The following is a 26,123-nucleotide window of genomic DNA, read 5'->3' on the forward strand; positions in this document are numbered from 1 at the left end:
TGAAATACTGGTCAGTTTGTTGATTTAAATTTACTTGTTCTTTATTTTAAATATTGTATTTGTTCCCGTTTTGTTTTTTTACTTTAAAATAAGATATGTGCAGTGTGCATAGGGATTTGTTCATAGTTTTTTTTTATAGTGCGGCCCTCCAACGGTCTGAGGGACAGTGAACTGTCCCCCTCTGTAAAAAGTTTGGGGACCCCTGATATAGTGCATAGAAAGTCTCCTCTCCTCTGGCATCCTGGGGTAGAAGAAGAGAGTCACTCAACTTATTTCATTTCTTTAAAAGCATATCATGCTTAATTTGGGAGCTGGCTTAGAGTTTGCTTAATTTAGACTCCTCATTTTGGAGGTGAGGGAAGCGAGCTGAAATGACTTGCCCAAGGTCTATGTCGCTAGTCATAGCAAGGGATCAAGTTTATTTCTCCTGACTCCCAGTCCAGTGCTCTTTCCTCTGTATCATAATAATTGTTAATACTGAGAAGAGGGTGGGAAAACAAACTATTACCCCTATTTTACAGATAGAAAAATAGAGGGCATAATTCAGTTTAGCGACAACTGCCACTCCGAAAGTTATGAAAATGATTAAATCTGTGAAAGTGATTTATCAGCTCCTTGGGATTAACAATTTTCCTTACTCCTGCTACACACAAATATGCAGGGCTTGGTGTTACAGTGAATGTACTGGGAAGCCCAAAGGCTTTGCATCTTGCAGATTGTATTATTTCACCCTGTACAAAAGTAAAAAAGGGGAGGAGAATGTGGTCCCTATTGGTATGAAGCCTAGTATCCAAACAGATTATACATTTATGGAATCTCTTAAGAAGATAAAGTGTGTATTTGTATGTCAGAATTGTCACAGCCAAGCCGCACACGAGAAAACTGATAACAGGGGGAACCGTAAGCAGCAGTCCTGGTGGATTTCCCTCTACAGACCAAGATTTTTTTTTTCTTACAAATTGTTATAGTTTCCACACTTGAATTTGGTACTACCCTGGAAGCAGCTCTAGCAAAAATACCCTGATGTGCAGGAACAGTTATGCGAACTATACAGTTTTGATGACAGTTCTAAAAACTTAATGGGAAAGTGGGAATTCACATGGATTGAGCTCTCTGTGCTGAGTTCTGCGCTAGGGCCTTTCACATAGCTTTTTTTATTTAACCTCTGATATCAAGGTTCTGAGCACTATTTTCCTGATGAGGAAGCCGAAATCCTTCTGCATTTAAGGAACTTATTGAAGGAGGCAATGCCAAAAAGTGGTGTTTTTTTTTATTCAACATATTTGACTGTACTTAAATGATGTGTCTGGCACTGGACTACATGCTGGTGATATCAAGTTAAGTAAGAAATGGTGTTTGTTTTGAAGAAGCTCACAGCCTAATGACATTCATTTCCACTTAATGTGGGAACTCTGTTCCTCAGAGATTATTTAATAGCAGATAAGCTATTTAAGAAGTGAATTCTAAAATATTTACTATAGAACACATATCTTAAAGGTTGGAAAGGGTTAGGGAAAAATAAATTCTAAGATAGGGAAATATAGGGCTAGGGTTTACAGAGTGGGAAACTGAAGGAGTCTGACCGAAAGTTGGCATTCACGACATGCAGAATAAAATGGGCGAGAGGATGGAGGAGAAAGTGACCCACATCAAATGGCCAGCCAACCTGAACTCTTCTCTGGCTATAAGTTTCATACTGTATTGAGGGATAATGTGAACAATTACGATAACTTGGTGGTACAGGACACTGGTATAAAACCTTAAGGGTTTTTGGCTGTAGACAAACAGATGTAGAAGACGGAGCCCAACCCAAGGCAAGTTCAGAACCAACAATGGGCTAGGCTTGGCCATTGGATGGGAGAGGGGAAGGAGGAAAGAAAAAAAAATGGGGGTGGTATCTCTAGAGGTAAGAGAATTCAGGAATTAGCTGTCCGAGTAGGTGGATTTATGGTGAGCTTGTTTTTCAAAGGTTTAGATATTGTAAATGTGCCCATCCAAGTGGGGGGGCATTCCTTGGAAATGTTATGTTCCTTAAAGAACAAATCAAGATACATTGGGTCTAAAAAAAGATTTGTGCTCTTCTGACAGTGGAAGAAGATGAAGGGAGGGTGGTCTGAAAAACATCATTTATAGGTTAAACTATTCAAAGTTCCAAGCTATTTTAATGGTTTTATGGAGACAGTAGGGCTATCCTGGAAAACCCAGGAAGCCTGGGGACCATGTCTTCAGGGAACTGGCAGCCTGATGAGAGGGATCTTGCTCCTACAAGTATTTGAAAGAGCGTCTCTAAGAATGAGTGTGAAGGGGCACAGAACAGAAGATCTCAGCAGATCCTGGATGATTAATGAAGAGGTAGGAATCAGGGCAGATGACAGGTAAAAGGTGACCAGACACTCTAGAAGAGAACCAGAAGCAAACTGGGTCACACAGTTCCAAGAAGATAGTCTCTGCTAAGAAGTAAAAAATGCTTAGGCTCGCAGACAGACGGGTCAGACGGGTGAAAGAAAGGCCACTGGTACCCTCAGAAAGCAGTGTGGGTGGAACGGGAAGCTGGGAAACCATAGTGGGTGGTGGCGCCATGGGGTGGAAGACCAGAGCCCGGACAGGCCTCCTGATCTCCATGCGCTCAGTGAACGCAGGACCAGCCAGCCGCCAGACCTGGTCCTCGTTAGACATCCATTTTGAAGTCTAGCTGCCTGCCTGGGTCAGCCTGGGGATGGCCAGGGTGAGGAAGGAGCAAAGCATGTGGCCTTTGGAGTCGACCTTAATCCTTCCTCAGACAGAAACAACTGTGTCACCACGGGAAGGAGATTTCATCTTTAAAAATTTCTTTATATTTAAAATGGAACTACTTCGACTAATCTCATAAGTTGGTTTTTAAAATTTTCCTTTAAGGACTAAAACGGGATAAAATATGGCTGGAGTCTTGGAATTCTTCAGAAATTTCTAGAAGCTGTCTTTGAAGATGTTGGTGGGGGTTGGGGGTCTGGGGAGATGGAACATGATAAAAGGAGCTCCAGCGACCCACACTCTACTCTTACCAGGTCTCGTGGAGATTTCTGTTTAGCAAGGTTTCAGGCTCGGTTAATTCAGTATACAAAAGTCAAATTGGATTCTTATACACTAGTAGAAATCGATTGGAAAATAAAACCAATTCCAATATAGTAGTACCAAAAGACATAAAATACTTGGGAATAAATCCAACAAAAGGTGTCTGAGACCTCTACACTGAAAAGTACTAAGCATGGCTGAGAGAAATTAAATAAGACCTAATAGGTGGCAAAATATAATTGTGATATGACTCAATTTTGTTAAGGTAACAATTCTGCGCCAATTGTTCGTTAGAGACAATGAACTTCCAAATAAAATACCAGTAGGCTTTTGCTTTACTTTTTAAAATTATTATTATTTCTAAAATTTATATTGAAGTAAGAAAGACCTAGAATAACCAAAATATCATTTAGGGACTTCTAAGAAAAAGTTGTATACTCACAACTATAAACCTACTTTTGCTGACCCCGCATATAAATATTTGTGTATATATATTAGTACAATAGATATATATCATATAAGTATATATATTTAGCATATATATGCTAAAACAAAGTTGTATATCTTAAATATTTGAGATCTATGTCATTTATGCCTCAATAAAGTGGTTCTAGAGGGATGGGGGCGATGGGGTCTGATGTATCTAATGCAACCCGCGGGCACAATAAAAATATTGAAACTGTCCTAGAAGGGGAGTTAGGGAGAGTGAGCCTGCACTTTGCTTTCCTGTTTGGCTGTTTAGTGTCTGCATTTCCCTCAGGCTGGGGGAGGGAGTGGAAGAAGGAACAAAGCCTAGTGCCTAACAGCTGTCTCATTAAAAAAAAAGCAAAAAACAAAAAACAACCCAGAGCGTTCTTGCCCACTGCACAGAGCTCTAAGCAAAGAGGGACCTTCTCTGTGACACGGGCCAGCTGCATGGGCTATTGGCCAATGCATCACATAGGGCAAGGCACTCAAAGGGGGCTGCTCTTGCAGTTTAATGCTCTGCAGCCAACATATTGAAATGCTTAATAATTTTACCTTTGAGTGTGTGTTTTGTAAGTGAAGTGTGATGGGACTTGGGGTGCGCTGGGAACTCGGACCCTTGGCTCATGCAGGGTAGAGCCTCCAGCAGATACCAGGCGAGGAGTTCTGGGCTGCTGGCCCCTCCCTTGCCCCTGCCCCGTGAACACGGCTGTCCTCCGCGCTCCTCCAGCAGGCAGAACTTACTGACAGACCCGGGGAGGGGAAGCGCTGGGCGTACAGCCCCGCGACTGAGTCACGGGCTGGGGTCTGCCCCAGGTTCCTGTGAGGGTCTGAATTTGCCGGCGCGAGAATTCCTACATCTTAGGGATGACAAAATTAAATGACGAGTAAAACACACCATGACAGATGGAGAGAAATAGCGCGGAAGAAAGGAAAAGGCCTTTCCCCTGCTTTTTGAACAAAGGGCTCCATTTTCATTGTGCGCTGGGCCGGGCAAATTCTGTCACAGAGCAGCCTCCTTGAGGTGACCACACGCATTCCACACCCGGGCTGTCCCTGCGCTCCAGCTCTGGATTGCCACAAATAGAGGACCTGGTCTGGTTTTGCACCAGAAAGCTTCCACCCACCACAGGGGAAAGATTTGGCTCAAACTACCCTGCCCTGCTGAGACAGAGACTAAAGTGGTTCTAGTGAAAGTCTGGAATGTAGGACCGACTTGCTCTCCAGAGCAGGATGTACATAGTAGGGAAGAAGCAACGAGAGTCCCTAGATTGTTCTCGATGCAGATCTCCCTGTTCTTTGATTTCCTCTACAGTGTGGAATGTAGAGGTGAAAGTCCCAATTTGGTGTTTTGAAAAAAGTCACCATGACGACAGCCAAATCCATAGAGAGGGTAGTAAAATGAATCAAATTTGATTTCTTTTTCTTTTCTTTTTTTACAAATATGATCCAAAAATATTTTTCTTTAACAAAGATTTCACACATCATGTGTTTAATGGGACACAAAATGTTATATAAAGCAATCCAGTAAATAAATTTTTACAATTTATGTTTCAGATCATAGAGTTATTCTTTGAAATCTGTATATATTCTTGTGACATTTTCAAAAGCAGATCTTGACAGGAATTTGATCAACTGATCCTACAGGATAAGCTCTATAGCAAGGGTCAGGAAACTTTTTGGCTGAGAGAGCCATGAACGCCATATGTTTTAAAATGTAATTCCGTGAGAGCCATACAACAACGGTGTACATCACGCATTATCCAATAAAAATTTGGTGTTGTCCTGGAGGACAGCTGTGATTGGCTCCAGCCACCCGCAACCATGAACATGAGCGGTAGGAAATGAATGGATTGTAATACATGAGAATGTTTTATATTTTTAACATTATTATTATTTTTATTAAAGATTTGTCTGCGAGCCAGATGCAGCCATCAAAAGAGCGCCATCTGGCTCTCGAGCCATAGGTTCCTGACCCCTGTTCTATAGGATTCAGATTCAAATTCAGCAGCATCTTCTTTTAGTTCTGTAGTTAGAATTTTTTCAAACTCCTGCTGCACAGATCTAGCTGCAGCAAAAGGAGCCGACCTGCATCTGCCCAGGCCTCTCAGAGATGAGTGGCTCCCCTTTGATTTGTCAGTTCTTGCCTCCAGCTTTCTCCACATAGTCCAACTCAGCTTTAAAAGCTTATTCTAAAAGGGCAAGAGCAGATAGGAGCTCTTTTTAGGAAACATACTCCATAAATCTGTTTAATTTAGGGATTTAGAAATAAAAATAAACTTGGAAAGTTTCATTAAAATGAGTCAGGGTGTGATAGAAATGTGGGACTAATATTTGACTCCATGGGCTGGAGAATGAACCGGCAGAAGCTTGTGCACCTCTATGTACACGAGGAGGAAAGTGCTTTTCCTTCTGCCCCGTGGGAGGGCCTCCCAGCCAGCTGCCCAACTGTTCTTCAAGGCAGGATGCAGCAGTATAGTCTTCAAGGGCACTGGCTGGGCAATGAGGAGGCCTGGGTTCTAAACTCTCGTCTCTAATTATTGTGAGACTTTGGGTACATAGTTTAACCTCTGAGGAGATGCCAGTGTATGCCCTGCTCTATCAGCATATATGCAAGTGCCTCTTAATAAAAGTGTTGTGCGCATGTATGTGACATGTGAGAACATTATAACCTATCTTGCTCTTTGCTCCTCTCCTAACCTGGCAGAGAAGGGTCGGATCTGGCAGTTCTTTGCAAAGTGAAAGCTACGTCCTCAGCGGAGTCCGAGCTGTGCATCTGGGCAAACTCAGGGAGGGAACAGAGGCTTACTGCGTTTTTGCACAAAGGAAACCAGCTATATTCCTTAGCGTCGGGGAAACCAGGTTTATCGAGACCAGCCATGTTCGCTAGCCTGTAGGCCGGCACTCGGCTCATTGAGCAGAGAGTCCTGCAGCTCAAAGAGCTACAAAGTTCAGGCAGGTAAAACAATCAAGGGGAAGGAAGAGGACCTGCCCTGTTGAAAGGCACAACAGATTGTTGCCACATGGGGATGTGAGTCCAGCTTGGCCCGATCTGCTGAGTTTTGCTCAGGAGAGACCTGAAATCTGGACTATTAACATTTAAAATATCAAAAATTTAAATTTATTATTTTTTTAGAGAGAAGAAGGGAGAGAGGAAGAGAAACATCGCTTTGTTGCTGCACTCATTTATGCATTCATTGCTTGATACTTGTATGTGCCCCGACCAGGGATCAAACCCAGGATTGAACGTGCAACCTTGGCGTATCAGGAGGATGTTCTAACCAACCGATCTTCCCGGCTAGGGCCCACAATTTCAAATAATGCCAATCAAATCACATTGAAAGGACAGCATAATCCAAAATGAGACAGGTTAGCAGGTTGGGTGGGTCAATGACAGAAACTCCACTTAAGACAGGGAAGCAGTACAGCAGCGCAGCCCTGTGCCCTGCTTCCCTCAGAGAGTGCTGGGAGGAGGCAAGCCCCTGGAGCGTCTCTGTCCAGCAGCGTGTCTCCTGCCCCCAGCCTCACCTCTCTGTCTCCCTCCCTGGGGCCGGAAAGCCTTGTTCCTATAACCCATTCCTTTTCCCAAAACCATTCTTTTTTTTTTTTTTTTTGTATTTTTCTGAAGCTGGAAACAGGGAGAGACAGTTAGACAGACTACCGCATGCGCCCGACCAGGATCCACCCAGCACGCCCACCAGGGTCGCTCTGCTCCTGGGGGGGGGGGGGGCGTCGCTCTGCCGAGACCAGAGCCACTCTAGCACCTGGGGCAGAGGCCAAGGAGCCATCCCCAGCGCCCGGGCCATCCCTGTTCCAATGGAGCCCGGGCTGCGGGAGGGGAAGAGAGAGACAGAGAGGAAGGAGGGGAGGGGGGTGGAGAAGCAAATGGGCGCTTCTCCTATGTGCCCTGGCCGGGAATCGAACCCAGGTCCCCCGCACGCCAGGCCGACGCTTTACCGCTGAACCAACCGGCCAGGGCCCAAAAGCCATTCTTGTGGCTAGTCCTTACCCACGCTTCCAGGGCCCGGCTTTCAAAACTCAAAAGCCAAAAAAAGACATTTTTCCCTGTGCATTCTGCTTTCCTGAGGCCATGAAAAATGCTCAGCTCACCTAAGGAGAGGAGGTGATTAAGGGTAAACAGGTAATACTAGCTAATGGACACCCAGCCCAGGGCTCATACTGGAGGAAGGAACATCACACACAGCCTCAGCGGCCTGAAGGGGGGGTGTTGTGCTTGAGAAGTCAGGACTAGTTTGGTATAGTTGGCTGTTGTCCAGGGCACATGGCAGGACAGGAGACTGGAAAGGCAGATGAAACAAAACTCAATATGAAAAAAATTAATTAGCTCAGATGTGTGATTTTTGTAAAGTTAGTGACCCAATTCTGCATCTGTTCTATGTAATTTCTCATTTATGCACTTTAAAGTGACCTAAAGGGCTCAGAAACCATGATCTGGAAACCACGCCCACCCTAAATTGGGTGGTCTTAACCTCTACAAAGCTGATACTGGTTGAACTCATTTGAAGGCATTAAATAACCCCAGACTTCACTGAGAGGCGTGCCACAGTTGTTAGCAAGCCTTCTTCTCTTCCAGGGACTGCTACTGCATTCCGCCTGCCCTCCCCCCATTCCAATGCCCTTCTTTAGTTCCCTAGGCTCCCCCAAATTCTTCTTCCCCAGTGATCTTTTCAACTCCATCTTTTGTACTCAGGCAGACCCCTGAGGACCTGTTCTCCTGTCTGCCCTCTCAAGTAGAGGATATGTTTTCAATAACAAATCTCCTAAGTTCAGTACTGAAAACAGAGGCAGGGGCAATCCAAGCGATTCTGTTTCAGAAAGAGCTGATGAAAGCCTTAGGTCAGAGGTGACACTGAGCATTGAGGAAGAGGGAGAGGTGAGACTTTCAGAAATAACCATTGGATATGTGGGTGGGATGGTGGGCAGTGAGAGATTGCCCAGAATCGAAGGACTTTAGTATTTTACCCTCCACCATCTTCTGTGGGCTCTTGCATACATGCTATTTTCTCTCCCTGGAAGGATGTGCACCCACACTTACCTCCTTGGAATCCTGGTCTTCCCTCGTGATCTCCATGAAGCCCTCCTTGATTGTCCCAGAGAGAAGGGCCCTTTTCCTCCTCTTTCTCTCCACAGCATTTTGTCCACATGGTCAATATCACAGCCAGTTGTATATAACACAAATGTTCATGTAGTTGACCATATCAAGGCATTGTGCCATCTGTGATGAAATAGCTACTTCAAAGTAGAACAGTTGAAAAAAATTGTCCATTGAAAGAAGCACATTTACTGTATTCCCTTGATTTATAATTAACCAAAGCATCTTCTCATCTTTTTTTTTTTTTAATCATAGTTCTGGTGGGGCATGTTAATAATTTTTACTACTCATTTCTCTGATAAGATTTATGTAAAGGTCTCAGATGATCCCGGCCTGCTCCTTCCTTTGGCTTCAGAGTAAACAATCTCTGAACTCCAGAATCTCCTGAGACACGACATCTGAGCTTCTAAAGGACTCATAATCTTAAAACCCGTGGTAATCTCACTCCAGCTCAGCTGGTTCCAATTAACCTCTTTGCCAGCTATCTGTGTGTACATGCTTTAGTAATGCAGCCTATTAAAAGGGGCCAGGTGTCTCTAGCCACACTGGACGCCTGTGATAACGTGGTGTAGCTCATATATGCTCTGGATTGACTTACACAGGCTTTTTCAGTTAATGCTTTTTCTAAACATTCACCAGGGCTTCAGTAGCCCTTTAGGACCAATGCCTTTGTGAAAACACTCAGAAAAAAAAAAATTCCGAATTCATGTTTTACACTATCACCAAGAGTACTCTACACCTAGTGTTAGAAGTCTAATGATTCTGTGCAGCCAGAGAGACTGCCTTCCTGGAGGCAGTTCCTGACTCCCACCTCCTTCCTCTGAGCAACGTCAATCCCTTTGCTCTTCCACCTTTATAATTTGCATACTCCTTTCCTGTGGTGCTTATCACATAAAGCCTTGCTTTATGGTATTTGTGTCTTTCTCTCTAGCTGTATCATTAGCTCCTTAAAAGGCAGAGCTAATATTCAGTGTCCTTCCTACCTGCTCCCCTCCCCTAGTACCCGTACTGGAATCCTAAACCCATGCTTTGCACTTAGTTGGACTTCAGGGTTCTAGAAAAGTTAGTGAACTAATCATATACAGAATTTGGGTCATTTTTTTCCCCATGAAAGCGTCACCTGTTTTTGCCCACATTGAAAGCCCTCAGCCTCTTTTCTACTCACTCCTACTTGCACCCGATAGTTTATCCCCATCTGTCTAGCATTTCCCTCCACTTCTAAAATGCTTCTCAATCTGCTGCAACCCTGGTACCTGCACCATCATTCCCTCTTTTGACTCATTCTTAAAGTTGTTTGGTCAGGCTAGTTGCTGAGTTCAGCACTCTTCCATTTGGAGAACTGTCCTATCTCTCCCGGTTTCTCCAGTCCTGATGACGCCCCCCCCCCCCCCCCCCCCCCCCCCCCCCCCCGCCACGGGTCAGCGCATGGTATCTCTACAAGAGAGAAAGCCTTACGAAGTCTCCCTCAGCAAAGGAAATGATTATCTCAGAACCAAAAGTAGCTACGTGCAGTGAGTGCCCCCTAAAGTCTCTCTTGAAACAGAAGCACAATGTATTTGCTCTCTCTCTGGGTTCTTTCCTTAGACCAGGGGTAGTCAACCTTTTCATACCTACTGCCCACTTTTGTATCTCTGTGAGTAGTAAAATTTTCTAACCGCCCACCGGTTCCACAGTAATCATGATTTAGAAAGTAGGGAAGTAACTTTACTTTATAAAATTTATAAAGCAGTGTTACAGCAAGTTAAAGCATATAATAATAATTACTTACCAAGTACTTTATGTCAGATTTTTGCTAAGTTTAGCAGAATAAATCTTTATAAAACAACTTACTATAGTTAAATCTATCTTTTTATTTATACTTTGGGTGCTCCGCTACCATCCACCAGGAAAGCTGCAACGTTTTCCCATTATTCCTAAATTTAAGTGTATGCCATAAATTAGTGCTTGTATAACGTGTGTACCCTGTTACTTTTCATGCAAAGTGTTCCTGATGATAATCATCCTGATTCCTAACTCTGCCCAGCACAAGTCTGTGGTGCTTTCACCACCATGTCCTCTACTGATCACGTCATCCTCTGAATGGTGGGAGGCCAGGGGTCATTAGCCCCATTTTACAGATGCACAATCTGTGGCTGGGAGAGAGGTTTTGTGGTTTCAAAACTGCCACGGATTGTAAATGGTTGTGGTGGGTGGAGGCAGAAGTACTCTACCCACAGCTTCCTAAGATTTTCCACTTTCTCAAGCTTTTGTCAAATTTGTCGTGAGCAGCATTGGCAGCAGGCCAACTTTAGTTCCTTGGAAGTTTACTCATCCACTTAAGGAGGCTTCCCTATTTTTTAGGATTTAAACTCTTCTCATTGAATACATCAGATTTACATTTTAAAGAGGAAACCACTCTTATAGTCTTGTTCGCTTTTGTTAATCTTTGTAACAATTTCAGCAGGAGGCTAACGGGTATATATGGAGCACTACTTTTTGCCCCTTCCGCTAGACAGAGGAAGCTGGCCCAGGCTGGGAGATGGTAGGGGATGGGGGAGGGAGTGGGAGGGGGCCTGGAATCTAGCCCAAGCTCTGCTGAAGGGGCGCCTTTTTCAAACTTTCATTTCCCAGAGGTGAGAAGCCTTTTTCTAAATCACATAAATGAGCCACAGAGGTTAGTGGGAGTGCAGCCAGGCAGGAACTGGAGGAGAGAGGCTGGATCCAGAGGTCCCCAAACTTTTTACACAGGGGGCCAGTTCACTGTCCCTCAGACTGTTGGAGGGCCGCCACATACAGTGCTCCTCTCACTGACCACCAATGAAAGAGGTGCCCCTTCCGGGAGTGCGGCGGGGGCCGGATAAATGGCCTCAGGGGGCCACATGCGGCCCGCGGGCTGTAGTTTGGGGATGCCTGGAGCCGGAACTGGGTGACATGGGAATAAAGACATGCTAGAGATGTCACCAAGGATGCACACCGAGGGCTAACTGTGGTTGAGGGCAATTAGAGGAAAACAAAGGCAGGAGCCATGACCTGGGCGGGGAGATATGGAAAGCTTTATGGAGAAGAGACAGGGATTTGGAAAGCGTGTAACCCCAGCTAAATGAGAGAAGCAGTCCCATGCCCTGGCAGCCCCTACAGTCCTACCTAGTGATTGCTCAAGGAGCCTCCAGCTTTTGGAAGTAGCTCAGCTATAAAATGTTAGCTACCCGGTACAAAGGACAGGAGAGGGAAGAAAGCAAGAAGCAGTAGAGAGGATAAGAGTACGCTTCTGAGCCACAGTACCTGAGTCACTTGGGTAAGCTGCTCCTAGCTACCTTTCAGACCTCTGTAGCGATTAAATACTCTGTAGAGTATTACCTACAAAGTGCTTAGAATAGTGCTTGACATACAGTAAGTGCTCAATGAGTGCTAGCTGTTAGTATGGGTTTCCAATAATATTGCATAATTTTTTTGTTTTGTGAGCGCATCAGTACTTTGTTGTTGGTCCCAGCTGTGTGGTTGCCTGCTGTTTTCAGACTCGGGAGATGAGGTGGCCGTTGTAATTGCTGACCTTGTCAGAATGTGAAACTGGATGATATATAAATAGCAAAATAAAAAATCATCCCTACATAAATAAATATCTGCCTGTGTGTAAAGTTACTGATATGTACACATCTATACACAAAATGCTTGTTGTGATCCACAAGTAGTACTAACACCCATAGATTAAAAGTTGTTTGTTATATTCTAAGAGATACCATGAAAGGTCAGGGGAAGAGGGCATGAGTTGCTGCTGTTTTTACATGGTTTACCGCTTTGGGATGACATTTAGAGGAAAATATTGCAAAGAAAATGGTGCTGTTTGGGACTGGCCTTGGTTCCCTGGGCTCAGGCACTGGGGCACAGTGTCTAAGAAGCCAAGGTCTGTTTGGATTTCCCACGTCATGACAGAGGGGCAAAGCCCTGCTGGGACCAACCCAAGAGCCAACAACAGTCTTTGGAGCTGCACCCTTCCCAAAAGTGCTTATGGTTCAGGCTCTGGGGGTCCCAGAAGAGCAATTTCATTACTAAGGGAAACTTCCAGAGAGTCTCCCCTCACTCTTAGAGAATCACCCCCTGCTCTGCCCTGCTCCGGACTGAAAGACACACAGAGGCCTGTTATTGTGTCTCACCCTAAAGTGTAGGAGGTTGGGGCCATCACTCCCAATTTGACTCTCAGTAAAATTGGGACTTTTGGGCAAGTCACTTGATCTCTCCACATCTGTAAAATGGATATAAGAATAAAATCTTCATGGGACTGTGAAGGCTTAGCTGTAACCAGGCAAAGGTTGGCATTCAATAAAAGGTAGCCATTAGAGTCAGGACGCGTTGCAACCACTGATGCTGCAGGGGGGGTGGGGGGTGGGGGGGCAGGGGCTGCTGCTGAAGGCCCATCCAAAATTCACATATAATGAAAGCGACCATAAAACTTAGTGTCTAAATCCCGGGCACTTTTGAGGGTAAAAGGAGTGCTCGTAATAATGGTGCTGGGACCACAGGCCCAAACTGGGACTGTCCATGATTCTCTACTCACCCCTCACTGCTTACCTCCAAGGCCAAGCTCTCTGACTACCTCTTTCTTTTCTCTCTCTCTCTCTCTTTTTTTTTTTTTTTTTGTATTTTTCTGAAGCTGGAAACGGGGAGGCAGTCAGACAGACTCTCACATGCACCCGACCAGGATCCACCCAGCATGCCCACCAGGGGGCGATGCTCTGCCCATCTGGGGCGTTGCTCTGTTGCAACCAGAGCCATTCTAGTGCCTGAGGCAGAGGCCATAGAGCCATCCTCAGTGCCGGGGCCAACTTTGTTCCAATGGAGTCTTGGCTGCGGGAAGGGAAGAGAAAGACAGAGAGGAAGGAGAGGGGGAGGGGTGGAGAAGCAGATGGGCGCTTCTCCTGTGTGCCCTGGCTGGGAATCGAACCTGAGACTCCTGCACGCCAGGCCGATGCTCTACCACTGAGCCAACCGGCCAGGGCGACTACCTCTTTCTTCAAAACATAGTTCTTAGTGAAATGTTTTTCTTTTTCTTGATGTCTTTCCTTTGAAGGATATTTATTTTACCATTAAGGTTAGCTGTCACTTACTAGGGAATACACATGTGTTAGTTATTGTAGATTAAGGAAATAAGCTCTAAAATCCTCATCCACCATAGGAGTTAAGTGCTACCTCCATTACACAGCTTATAGAACCTGATGCTTGTGGGGGTTAAATAACCTGTCCAACCGAGGTTATAGGCCTTGTAAACGGTATGTTGGGGATATACCATATAGACTAAAGCCTGTGACCTTACTGGATCAGATGGATAGAGGTGGACCTAGAATGATTTATGTAGGGCCCTCACTCCTACCACTCACTTGCTGGACTTACAGGGTGGGTGTATATCTTCCTCCCACATACACACTAATTCCCAAGCACTCAGGTCAGAGAAGTGGGCTGAAGAACATTGGCTGCTTTCTGATTTCCACAGAAATGGGGGCTTCATACATATAGGTTTCTTTGTAAATAGAATCATGTGAAGTTTTCATAAGACCTAAAGATTATGTAGCTAAGCTGACAAAAGATTTTATCCTTATTTTTTTTCCATTTTAGATATTCCCATTGTGGGGGTAGCAAGCAGTAAAGTACCTCTAGACCCTGATGTTCTTTTTTTTTTTTTGTAACAGAGATGGAGAGGGTAGGACAGATAGGGACAACAGACAGGAAGGGAGAGAGATACGAAGCATCAATTCTTTTTTGCAGCTCCTTAGTTGTTCATTGATTGCTTTCTCACATGTGCCATGACCAGGGGGGTGGGTGAGGCTACAGTAGAACGAGTGACCCCTTGCTCAAGCCAGCAACCTTGGGCATCAAGCAAGGAAACTTTGGGTTCAAGCCAGCGACCATGAGGTGATGTCTATGATCTCACACTTAAGCCAGTGACCCTGCACTCAAGCTGGTGAGCCCGTATTCAGGCCAGATGAGCCCATGCTCAAGCCAGTGACCTCGGAGTTTCGAACTTGGGTCCTCTGTGTCTCAGTCTGACACTCTACCCACTGCGCCACCCCCTGGTCAGGCTAGACCCTGATGCTCTTTATTGACAAGTTGTATGGAAACACTTCTTTCAAGGATGCTTATTCCTGAATCTGCCATGGTGAGACAGACACACTGCCCTACCCACTAAGTGTCTATTGGTAGAAAACATCTGACTGTCTGGTTCCATGGTAGGGCTCCCATAAAAGTAGGGAATGGTACTCAGAATTGAGCTAAATTATTTGGGTAAATTTATCATTTCTGGGGCCATAATTTTCAGAGGAGGGTTTCAATGGTGTAAGAAAATGATTGCTTCCTGCAGCGCTGGCCACGTAAAATGAGCTCTTTTGCAAGCACATTACTTGTTCATCATTGCAGAGCTTGTCACCTCTGGGGTGCTCATCCAGGAGTTATCTCATTACACACATCATGTCGTTGCAAATGGAAAGTTTCCTCTGCACCTGCTGGCTGATTTCTTAGGATGATAATAATAGTGTCCATGTAGAACTTGGTAACAATACCAGGGAAGTTAATTTTTTGTCTCAACTAAACTTGAGCTTCAGGGATGGTTTCCATCCAGGAGATTAAGGGTTTCCAAACTTTCAACAGTGGCATTGGTGCCAGTCCTGAGGAATGGGAACACCAGTAAGCCTCCCTCCCCACCCACTTTTAAGCATAACAAACTGAAAATAAAGTCTATTCTTAAATATTCTGTTGAGTAAAGATTCCCCTGAGTTACTTTAACTGGCGGTAAGTGTCCTTTATGTTGCATGTCATGAGTGACTTTTATGAGTAATGGTGGCAGTCACTTCAGGTGAGCCTACTTGCATGCACAGGGGCCCAGTCCCCCACTTCGTTCCCCTCAACAGGTCATGAAACGATGCGAAAGTTTACAGCCCAGCTGTTCCAGATAGCCTTGGCACAAGTAACGCCCGCCCCAGACTGCTGGAATAGTGCCCGCCCAATCAAGAAAGAGGGCATTTTCCCACTTTAAGTAAGAACTTTACCTTCTTAACCATCAAAGTCTTTGTAGATACTCTTCTCACCTCCTGGAATAAATCGTCCTTTTTCCCTCTCTTCTGGAAAATACCTACTATTTTTAAAAGTCAGTTTAAGAGGGGGCACCTAACCTTATCTAGAAGAGGTTTTCTGTTACATACTCCCATAGGACCCTGCATGCTCCCTTTGATAAACCTCATCTCATTTTTATACTTATTACTAGATCAAGGCTTGCCTTCACTACTTGGTCACGAGCTCTAGGGAGAAGGCTGCCAGCTGTGTTCCTGCCGTGCGTACCACCTGGCCCAGTATCTAGCACAGAGACCCTCAGGGAAAGAGTGGAGCCCCTGGCTGTGCGGAGGACATGTCCAATCCACTGCTGTGGTGTGCTTCCCTGAGATGGAGATGCTTTTTCTCTTTCTCTCCAGGATTTTCACTCTTGATTTCAAGGACTGTGCACCTCTACCTTGCTCTTAAACTCTAGAATTAAAAGGAACCTTAAGCAAAATTATGCCATTTATATCACATTACAGTGTATATAGATATTTCACCTAAGTTATCACAAGGCAAGGAAGTTTCTAATACCTCCATATTACTGACAAAGGAACTGAAGGGTCAGAGTGGTGTAGTAAGTCACACAGTGTGGGGCAGAGCTGTAAAGTGAATTATTCCCCATTATGATAGTACAACTCCAGTGTCAGAAAAACTGTAACAAGGCTGTATTCCACTTCCAAGTTCAACTGGTCACAGATCATTCGAGCCTTCTTCAAATGTTACTTCTTAAGAATTCACCTATTGCTTCTTTGCAAGTTGCCCTGACTTATAGAAATTTTGATTATTTTATTGGCATGCTCACGGCTGGCCCCAAATCTCCCATATTCTCTATTCCACCCATTCTCTGAGGAGCCGTTTGCATGTGCTGGCCTTTCTGTTTGCTTCTCTGTCCTCCAGCTGAGTCACTAACTTCTGTATCTAATCTCTATTTGCCCTTCTGAGTCTCCAAGTATATCTCTTTATCATCCCCTGAGGCCTCCTGTGTGTACCATATTCAACTTTGGAGCCCTCCTTAAGTAAGGTCTAGAGCACCTCTCTGACATCAGCTATATAGTCACAGGGTCTTTCCTAAACCACCACCAAACGTGTGACTCTCCTATACAGCCTAACTGCTCATTTCAATGAAATCACCAAAACATCGCTTTCTTTGGAATTGCTTTCAGAAATCTGTGGACCCTCATTTTTAACAACTTCAGTAACTTCAGCTTCAAGTTGGTATATGACACATAGGCTACAGCTTTGACTTATCACCACCAAATTTCCAGAATTGATAGATCTTATTTTAAAATCTGTAACTGAATTACAAAATAAGAAGAGATGCCCTGATAAAGGGAGCAAATAAAAATACAGACAGGAAGTAAGAGTACCCCTACAAAGGCAGAACAAAACCCAAGGAAACTCCACACCTAGAGAAAGTGAATTTATAAGAGCAGGAGAAAACCAGGGGCAACCAGCAGATTTGGGGAACTGCCTTCAGGAGTTCGCATGCATCTTCTTTCCCCTTACCCAGCAGCAGCTAAAGTGGGGCTCTACCCACAGACACTATTGGTGTATATTGGTATAGAGGGAGGCGGCTGGAGATGCTGTGTGGACCCAAACCCAGAAGCCCAACTGCTGAGATATGCTGACTTGTGGCATGTTCCACCCTCTACTTACTATTCCTGACAACAGGTTGAAGTATAACCTGCAGCAAAATATCCTGCCTCCTCTCATCCTCCTCCAAAAGATGAGCAAACAGAAGCAACCACCTGGCTTAAGAGGAAATTTCAGCCACAAAAATGAGCACATAATTAAGACCAAACATTTTATTAATGCTAGCCCTATGGAAGAAGTCACAAACTATAAGCAAACAGAAGACTTTAGAACTGAGGAAAGAGGTACTGATCAATCAAAACAACACCGTGGAACATGCTTAATTAATAGCCTCAGAGACACCAGCATATACTGCATCTATAAAATATTTTTTAAAAATTAATAGATAATAGACCTTAATATTTTGATTTTTTTTTAAAGAGAGAGAAACAAGAAGGGAGAGAGAGATCGAGGGAGGAATGAGAGTAAGCATCAACTCAGTTGCTTCACTTTGTTTGCTCATTGATTGCTTTTCATACATGCCTTGATGGGTTGAAAGGAAGGCGAGGCAGAGCCAGTGATCCGTTGCTCAAGCCAGCAACCTTGGGCTCAAGCCAGTGACCTTTGGGCTCATGCTAGTGACCTTGGAATCATGTCAATGATCCTGTGCTCAAGCTGGTGAGCCCATGCTCAAGCAGGCAACCTTGGGGTTTTAAACTGGGGACCTCAGCATCCCAGGTTGATGCTGTATCCACTGCACCACCACCGGTCAAGCATTATTTTGATTTTTGAAATAAAAATTTGAATAAAACAACTAAAAAACAAACAAAAACCAATTGAAGGTTGGGAGAGTATCAAGGAATTATCTCAGAATGTGGCACAAAAAGATAAGAGATGGGAAATATGAAAGACCAGGCAAGAAACATGAAGGATGGAACCATAAGATCCAATATTCATCTAACTGGTATTTTTAAGAAGCAAAAATGGAGAAGCAATGTGTAAAGAAAGATTAGCCAAGAATATCCCGTAATTTAAGAGGATTGCCTGAATGCTCGGAGTGTAAAAGAGTCACACACAGATATCTCAGTGTGGCCAATTCTTTCATCCACCGAAGACAGACTTGATTTGGGAAGCAGCGAAAGATCATTTGAAGGCAGGTATGGCAGAAAAGATGGGTGATCAAACTCAGTTCTTATTGACAATGAGATATAAGTTAAATTAGATATAAATTCAAAATATTTCTGCAAGGCTCAAATTAGTTCTGAAGATGCCTGCCTCTACCATTAGCACCCACAGAGGCAGTTTAGCTAGTAGAATTTTCTATTTTCTCAAAATTTCTTCTAGTTTTCTTGTATGGAAGTACATGCATGCTAGTTTCCTAGCAGAGAAATACATGATCAAACTGAAAGCCAGGTGTCAACTAAAAGAACAATGCCTCTCCCACATCTTCCCTCAGCCTCCCTACCCCTACTTACAGTAGTTAATAATTCTTTGCCTCATGGATGCAGCTGCTTCAGTCTCACCATCCACACCCGCCTTCCTCATTCTACCTCCTTCCTCAGACCTCCCAGTACTTACAAAGCCCCTCCTCCACTTACCATAGAAATGTCAAACCTGTCTCAAAGCGCAGGACAAGTCCCACCTTTCACACCCCGCCTTCTTTGGCCACATCTCAATGCTAATATTTCTTTGTACTCATCAACAGTATCATGCTTATTTGTTTTTGTTTTTCCTTCTACTAGACAGCAGGCTCTCATAGAGCTGAGAGAGTGCCAAATATTTTTTTCATGCCCTCCAAAGAACTGCTCCAGGCACCTGTTAAAATGAAAATATCCCAGGAGGAAGAAGGTGCTGAAAGATGATCCCAGAGACTGTTTCCTCTGCCTGGGGAGAAGGAAGCGGCAGGTGGAAAATGTGGGGAAGTGACACAGAAAAGGAAGTGAGGGTGAGGAGGGGCACGCGAGACAAATGTCAACCCCTCCACAATTCTGTCCAGGCCCCCTCAGTGTCTCTCTCATATGGCAAAAAGCTCATAGAATCAATGACCTCCAGGCCACCAAAAGAGCTTAAAGACGACCTTATTCCCTGGCACCCTCAGAGTACCCAAGAGAGGTAAGGTGACCTGCCTAATAGTTACAGTCTACAGTGTCTCCCAAGGACACGACTGCAGTCCAGAGACTGCTTCTTCCAGCTCTTCCCAGCTCCGTCCCTTCTCATCTCTGCTCCTGTTGGAGACTGTAGACCAATAACTCTAACAATGTTCATTGAACTCTTTTATGTGCTAGATACTCCAAGAAGCCCCCAGTATGCTTTATTTCATTTTCTATACTTTTCATTACCGTGTCAAAAATCACTATTATGTCCCCGATTTTTCTGATGAAGAAATTGGGGTGAGGCTGTAGCAATGAATGCATACCGTCCGTCTGAACCAGGGAAGCCTGTGGCACAGGGAGGGAGGCGGGAGCCCCCCTGAGTTTCCCTTGTCAATTTTCTCCTCATTCCTTCTCAACCTGCAACGCCTTTCCCTTATATCTCGTAAAATAATGCTTCTCCTTCAAGGCCCGCTCACTGTTATCGGACAGGAACTGGACCGAAGTGGCCAGCGAGTGTGGGTTCTTGACTTTGTGTGAGAAAGATTTCACAACAAGAGTCCAGTTGATTTTTGAGAGTACATTTATTAAAGCTGGAGACAAAGAAGCAAAGGAAGGGCTTAGGTCAGAAGAAGCCACAGGACAGAGCCTAGGTGGTGCGCTGCTTTGACTCTCTAGAGACGATATAGGAAAGCAGTGAGCCATGGCGGGGCTGCTGTCAGCTCACTGGGAAGTCCAAGAAAAGGGGGCCTTGGAGACAGGCTCACGGGGTTAGCCTGGGATGTGCTGCCACTGCCTACTACTCCCCTGGTTACAAGTCTCATGGGGACCCTTAGAGTTTAGGAGATGCATGCCAAGAGGGAAGAAAGACATGGGCATGCCTGGGAGGGGGAGTGCACCCTGGGACCTTTGTCGTGAGGGTTTTTATTTTTTCTGTGACAGAGACAGAGAGAGGCAGAGAGAGGCAGAGAGAGGTACAGATAGGGTCAGACAGACCGGAATGGAGAGAGATGAGAAGCATCAATTCTTTGTTGCAGCACCTTAGTTGTTCATTGATTGCTTCTCATATGTGCCTTGACTAAGGGGCTCCAGCCAGTGACCCTTTGCTCAAGCCAGCAACCTTGGGCTCAAGCTGGTGAGCCTTGCTCAAACCAGATGAACCCGCACTCAAGCTGGCGACCTTGGGGTCTTGAACCTGGGTCCTCTGCATCCCAGTTTGATGACACTCTATGCATTGCACCACCGCCTGGTCAGGCTGTCTGGAGAGTTTTAAATGCTGGGGGTTTAGGAGTTGTCTTAGGGAAGGAGTTCAATAGAATATTCATCAGCTTTATTCTGATGTGCCAAAATAAGATTTATTCCCCTGACTCCATCTGTCCTCGGGTGTGGTTGGCACAAGTGGTATTAATTGTATTTCTATTATCTATCTCCCTGGGTAGGGTGATTTAAGCTATTTACTCTCTGGTTGAGGAGAAGTGTAAACCATGTACTCTTAAGTGCCCTTGGTTATGGAAGGCAGGATTTTGTGATTTACTAGATGGTTGTAAACTGCTTGGCCATTGAATTGTCTGTCTTAGTTTCCCTGTTCCACTTGTCTTGGCTTACTAGCCTGTCTCGATGAAGCCATACCTAACTTTCCCAGAATAATAATTTTCTGTTCTCTTTCCATGGTTGTTCATGGCTCTGGTTCAACACTCATAATCTGACTTATATTAATAGTAATATGGGTGTCTGAGTGTTGTCCAATTAACTTCTTGAGGGCAAGAACCACATTTTGTTGACTGCTCTATTCCTACAGTCTGAAACAGCATCCAGGATATTAAAGACAACCAGGTTTTGAAATCTGCACATATATGTGCTCGCAGTGAGATGGGACCCTCCATGGCAGAAGCCCAGGGATCCTGTGGGCCTTGATGTCCACCAACGGCTAAAGTGTGGCTATGGACCGTGTCGCTGTGAGGTGGGCCACGGATGGGACTTCAGGGTATCTGGCACACCCTTTTCTCACTCCTTAAATCTTTCTCACTGGTTCCATTGGCTGCAAAATCTATCACCTTATCATTAAACCTTCACCTGTATTCAGGGTCCAGGTGAAACATAAAATGCTTAAAGAAAATTACATTCACTTATAACCTGGACACCACAGTCAAAGGTGGTTTTGGTCCAGAAAGAGCCTCTGGGACACTGAGAACCCGAGGCAGAGGATAAGGAAAGGAACTTAAAAGCTGGCGGACTGCAAGTTCCCTGCTATCCCGCTTCAGCTCTGGGGTCTGGGCCCACAGGCACCGCTGGCTGGCCTAAGGCACCGGTGCAGAAGGAGGGATGGGGGAGGGTGAAGAAGGGCAAAGGTACTGGGGAGGGCGGGGGGGGGGGGGGAGATAAGATAAAAGGTAAGAATCTTGGACTTCAGATACAGAGCTTATTTTATAAAGAAATGGGGTCCAGAGAGGTTAAGCAAACCTACCACTTGGGGTCAATCATTGGCTCCTTTGCCAGAGACTGGCCTTGCTAGGCCATCTCTGTGGCTTCTCAGTTTGTTCATTAAACAACAGATAAGCTCAGAAGAAAGGCCAGTAATGCTGCTGTTATCTGACTGTTTGGGTGGTAGCTCGGGGCCACTGCATTACTGAAAGATGGCATTTGGAATCGCAGGAAAAAGAAACATTCCTCTAGAATTATGTAAATGCGTCATTCTTTGATGACCCCAGCTCATCTGTCATTGGCCAACATTTACTGAGCATTTACAGTTCAAGGCATTCCTGGTCGCCTCCAGGGTGGCCACAAAGATAAATGAGATGTGAATATATGCCTGGGAGGATACGATGAAAGACAGCCCCTTGCAGAGGCAGCTGGGCATGTTCCCTATGGGGCTGGTTTGCTACCGCCCTGCCAGGGAGTGCTGCATGAGCCACAACAAGGCCTCTTGGGAGCTCAGTGTGATAGATCTGGGACACCAAGGCTCAAGAGTGGCTCTGGGTCTTGCCACAAGAACGAGGTTCAGTGGCCTCTCTGGCTGGTGGCTCTAGGGCTACCTTAAGCAGCCCTACTTGGGGACTCATTGTTGCTCTCAGTGTCATGTGTCACACAGATCATAAAGCCTGAACAATGATAGCAAGCAACACTGGTGTACAACTATGAAACTTGTACTTGAACCCAAACCTCAGTGTCCTGAGGTAGAGAGAATTCACTCCCCCAGCCAGGGCTCAGGAAAGCTTGGGAAGTAAGTACATGAGGTCATAGAGCTGGTTAGCCACCGAGCTGAGACTTGGATTCAGGCCCCCAGCCCCAAAGCCTGCTCCTGTGACACTGTCACATCTGCCTTTTCTTTCCTTCGGGTTAAAAGCCAAAACTGGACTGCAGAATCCTTTTAGCTTGTCTCCTTTACATCAAGGCAAGGTGTTAGGTCTTGCAAAGTTGACTTGAAAGTTAAGGGGCGGGTGCTTGCTTGGGCAGCACATGTACTAAAATTGGAAGGATGCAGAGATTAGCATGGCCCCTGAGCAAGGATGACATGCAAATTCTTGAAGCATTCCCTATATTTTTTACAAAAAAGAGTGAAGGGGTGGGAAACCTCTCAGAGAAATGGCTGCTGCTGCTGGAACAATACCCAGCCTTGCCTTTTCTGCCTCCTCCATAAGACAGGCTCATCCTGCCGGCGAGAGAAAGCCTGGCTGTCAGGCAGCCCCTGCACAACAGTATCTGAGGACCCTAGGGTAGACCTCTGGCCCCACACCTGCACACCCTGTGTCCAGATAAAGATCCAGTACTCTTTTCAGGTGGTCATTGCTGACTATACTTTAAAACAAACCCTCCGAGGATAGGCTATCACATTCCATTTGGAAGAAAACAGATTAGGTATATGAGGGACAATAAGGCACCCTCAGAGGGTTAAAAATAAAAGCTAAGAGAGAAAAGGGCATCCAGGCCCAAGTTCTGGTCTGCACGCTCACAGGAAACATGGGCTTTGGCCGCCTGCACATTTCCCTGAGTGGTAACTTGCCTTTTATGCACTCAGTCGCCTTTTCTACGTGGTTGCAATGCAGTGGCTGAGGCCTCCTAGCGGTGCTCTGAAGGGAAGTCCACTCCCATGACGCAACCTTGCACATTTCCCTGAGTGGTAACTTGCCTTTTATGCACTCGGTCGCCTTTTCTACATGGTTGCGATGCAGTGGCTGAGGCCTCCTAGCGGTGCCCTGAAGGGAAGTCCACTCCAATGATGCAACATTTATCCTTCTGGGTGTCCCTTATTGGTTCCTATTATGTTTCTCCTTCTTCAGAACAAGAAACTTCCAGTGACTCACTTGGAAGCTTTCTGGGAAGAGTAACTGGAACTGCCAGGGTTACCACTCCAGTGCCAGGGCACAGAAATCAAATCACAGAATGAGCATGTGGGTAACTCGGTCCCACTTGTAAGTGACCACTGAAAAGTGACCTTACTTCCCTGGACCTCATGTGGTTAGTTCATTTTCGAGGGAGAGAACTTTACTATAAGGAGATCTCAAAGTGTCTTTTAACCTTGAAAACCCATGCTTCCTTGGTGTACAAGTTCACGGGCAGCTCTGTCATCCTAGATTTCTGGCTTATAACCTTCCTTGGGACTTATACCTCTCATTTCTGAATATCACCTCACTCAGTCAGGGTCTTTAGTAAATGTTTAATGAAACTCTCCACCACTCTAAGTTATAGAGTGACCTGGCAGTCAAAACAAGTGTCCTATATCAAACAAAAAGGAGGGGTACTTATATCAGGTAAGAGAAGGCTCGTGGAAGGAGGACACAGACCTCTCCCAGGAGACCCGTGGGGCAGAAGCAGCTGAGCCCAGGGGATAGGAGAAGAACTCCCAGGTAGGATGTCTGTGGGTCACTGAGAAGGCAGAGTCTGGGTGTGGAGAGCCAGGAAATAAGACTAGACGAGGATGAAGTTTGAACCCATGTACTCAACTGGAAGCAAAGCAGGGTTTTTAGCAGGGGATTGATGTGATAAAAACTGAGTTGAGAAGCGATCTGGCAGCAGTGTGTGGGATGAACTGAAGGGAAGGCCTGAGAGGAAGGGGCTTGGGGAACTCAAAATAGGGGGTGAAACCAGATGAAAGTGGAAACAGTGCAAACTCACGCAACAGATTTGAATTGACCAAGTATAAAGGTCTGAATGGGATGCAGGTGTTGAAGGAGACAGGCATGGATCCCTGGCCTTGGGGAGCTCACCTTCTAGGAGAAGAAACAGAGGGAGATGACTTTTAAGAATTAATGCCCAGTGGTAAAAACACAAAACAATATCCAAATGATGTATTATAGAATTGTACACCTGAAACCTACATAATTTTACTGACTGGTATCATCCCAATAAATTTAAAAGATTTTTTTGTTGTTGTTGATTGATTTTACAGAGAGAGGGGGTCAGGGAGTGAGAAGCATCAACTTATAGTTGTTCCACTTGAGTTGTTCATTGATTGCTTGTGCTTGTTGTATGTGCTTTGAGTTGGCAAGCCTAGAATTTCGAATCAGTGATCTCAGAATTCCTGGTCAATCCACTGCACCCCCACAGGGCAGGCACCAATAAATTTAATGAAAAGAAAAAAAAAATGCCACCTCGGCCAGTTAGCTCAGTTGGTTAGAGCATCACACCAAGATACCAAGATTGCGGCTTTGATTTCCAGTCAGGACACATACAAAAATCAACCAGTGAATGTAGAAATAAATGAAACAATAAATTGATGTTTTTTTCCCTTTCTCCCTTCCTCTTTCTAAAATCAATAAAAAATAAAAGTAGTATGTCTATCCAAAAATAAATAAATAAATGAATAAATAAATAAATAAAAGATGTGGCCCTAGAGCTCTGTTTAACTTGCCTGTGTGTCCCATCAGAATATCTTACTAAACAGGAAAAATAATGCACAAAAAGGAGAGAATCTTTTTTCTGAGGTCTGAAAAGCTTACTGCTTTAAAGGGAGTCATTCTGAATAGCCTAGGCATAAACATGAATGATTGAAGTCCCTGAATATAGGGACCAAATAAATCCCATAATAGGCAACAAAATGGCATGATTAAGAGCATGGGCTCTGGAGACAGACTCTACGAACTTCAATCCCAGTTTTGCAACAAATAAACTGGGTGCCCTAGGCCTAGGGCAAGGTACTTCCCTATGCTTCAGTTCCTTCATCTGTAAAATGGGGGTCCTCATATAAGTATTATGAGGATAAATGGCTTAATATTTGTAAGGTGCTTGAAATAGTGTCTGACATATAGCAAAATGCTTTGTTAGTGTTAAAAAACAATTTTTATACTGGCTCTGGCTGAGTAGCTCAGTTGGTTAGAGCATTGTCTCCGCACACCAAGATTGCAAGTTCAATCCCTGGTCAGAGTATCTATTATTCAAGAATCAACCAATAAATGCATAAATAAATTAAAAAATTAATGTCTCTCTTTTTCCTTCCTCCTTCTCTAAAATAAATAATTTATTTATTTATTTATTTTGCAACAGAGACAGAGGGACAGACAGGAAGGGAGAAAGATGAGAATCATCAAGTCTTCATTGTGGCACCTTAGTTGTTAATTGATTGTTTTCTGATATGTGCCTTGACACGGGGGCTACAGCAGACTGAGTGACCCCTTGCTCAAGCCAGAGACCTTGGGCTTCAAGCCAGTGACCATGGGATCATGTCTATGATCCTACACTCACGTCAGTGACCCCACGCTCAAGCCGGATGAGCCCGTGCTCAAGCCAGTGACTTCGGGGTTTCGAACCTGGGTCCTCTGCATCCCAGTTCAATGCTC

General features: G+C 44.9%; 1 protein-coding gene and 1 non-coding gene across 2 annotated transcripts in view; both read left to right on the forward strand.

Moving 5' to 3' along the window:
- The window catches only part of CYP19A1 (cytochrome P450 family 19 subfamily A member 1), a 117,224-nt gene that overhangs the window by 51,755 nt on the left and 39,346 nt on the right, over positions 1-26,123 (forward strand). The gene's annotated exons all lie outside the window — the stretch shown is intronic.
- LOC136377808 (U6 spliceosomal RNA) lies at positions 22,788-22,891 on the forward strand. Its single transcript, XR_010746437.1, has one exon. It is a non-coding gene; the product is annotated as a U6 spliceosomal RNA (small nuclear RNA).

This window comes from Saccopteryx leptura, chromosome 6, assembly GCF_036850995.1.
Source record: "Saccopteryx leptura isolate mSacLep1 chromosome 6, mSacLep1_pri_phased_curated, whole genome shotgun sequence".
NCBI lineage: Eukaryota > Metazoa > Chordata > Mammalia > Chiroptera > Emballonuridae > Saccopteryx > Saccopteryx leptura.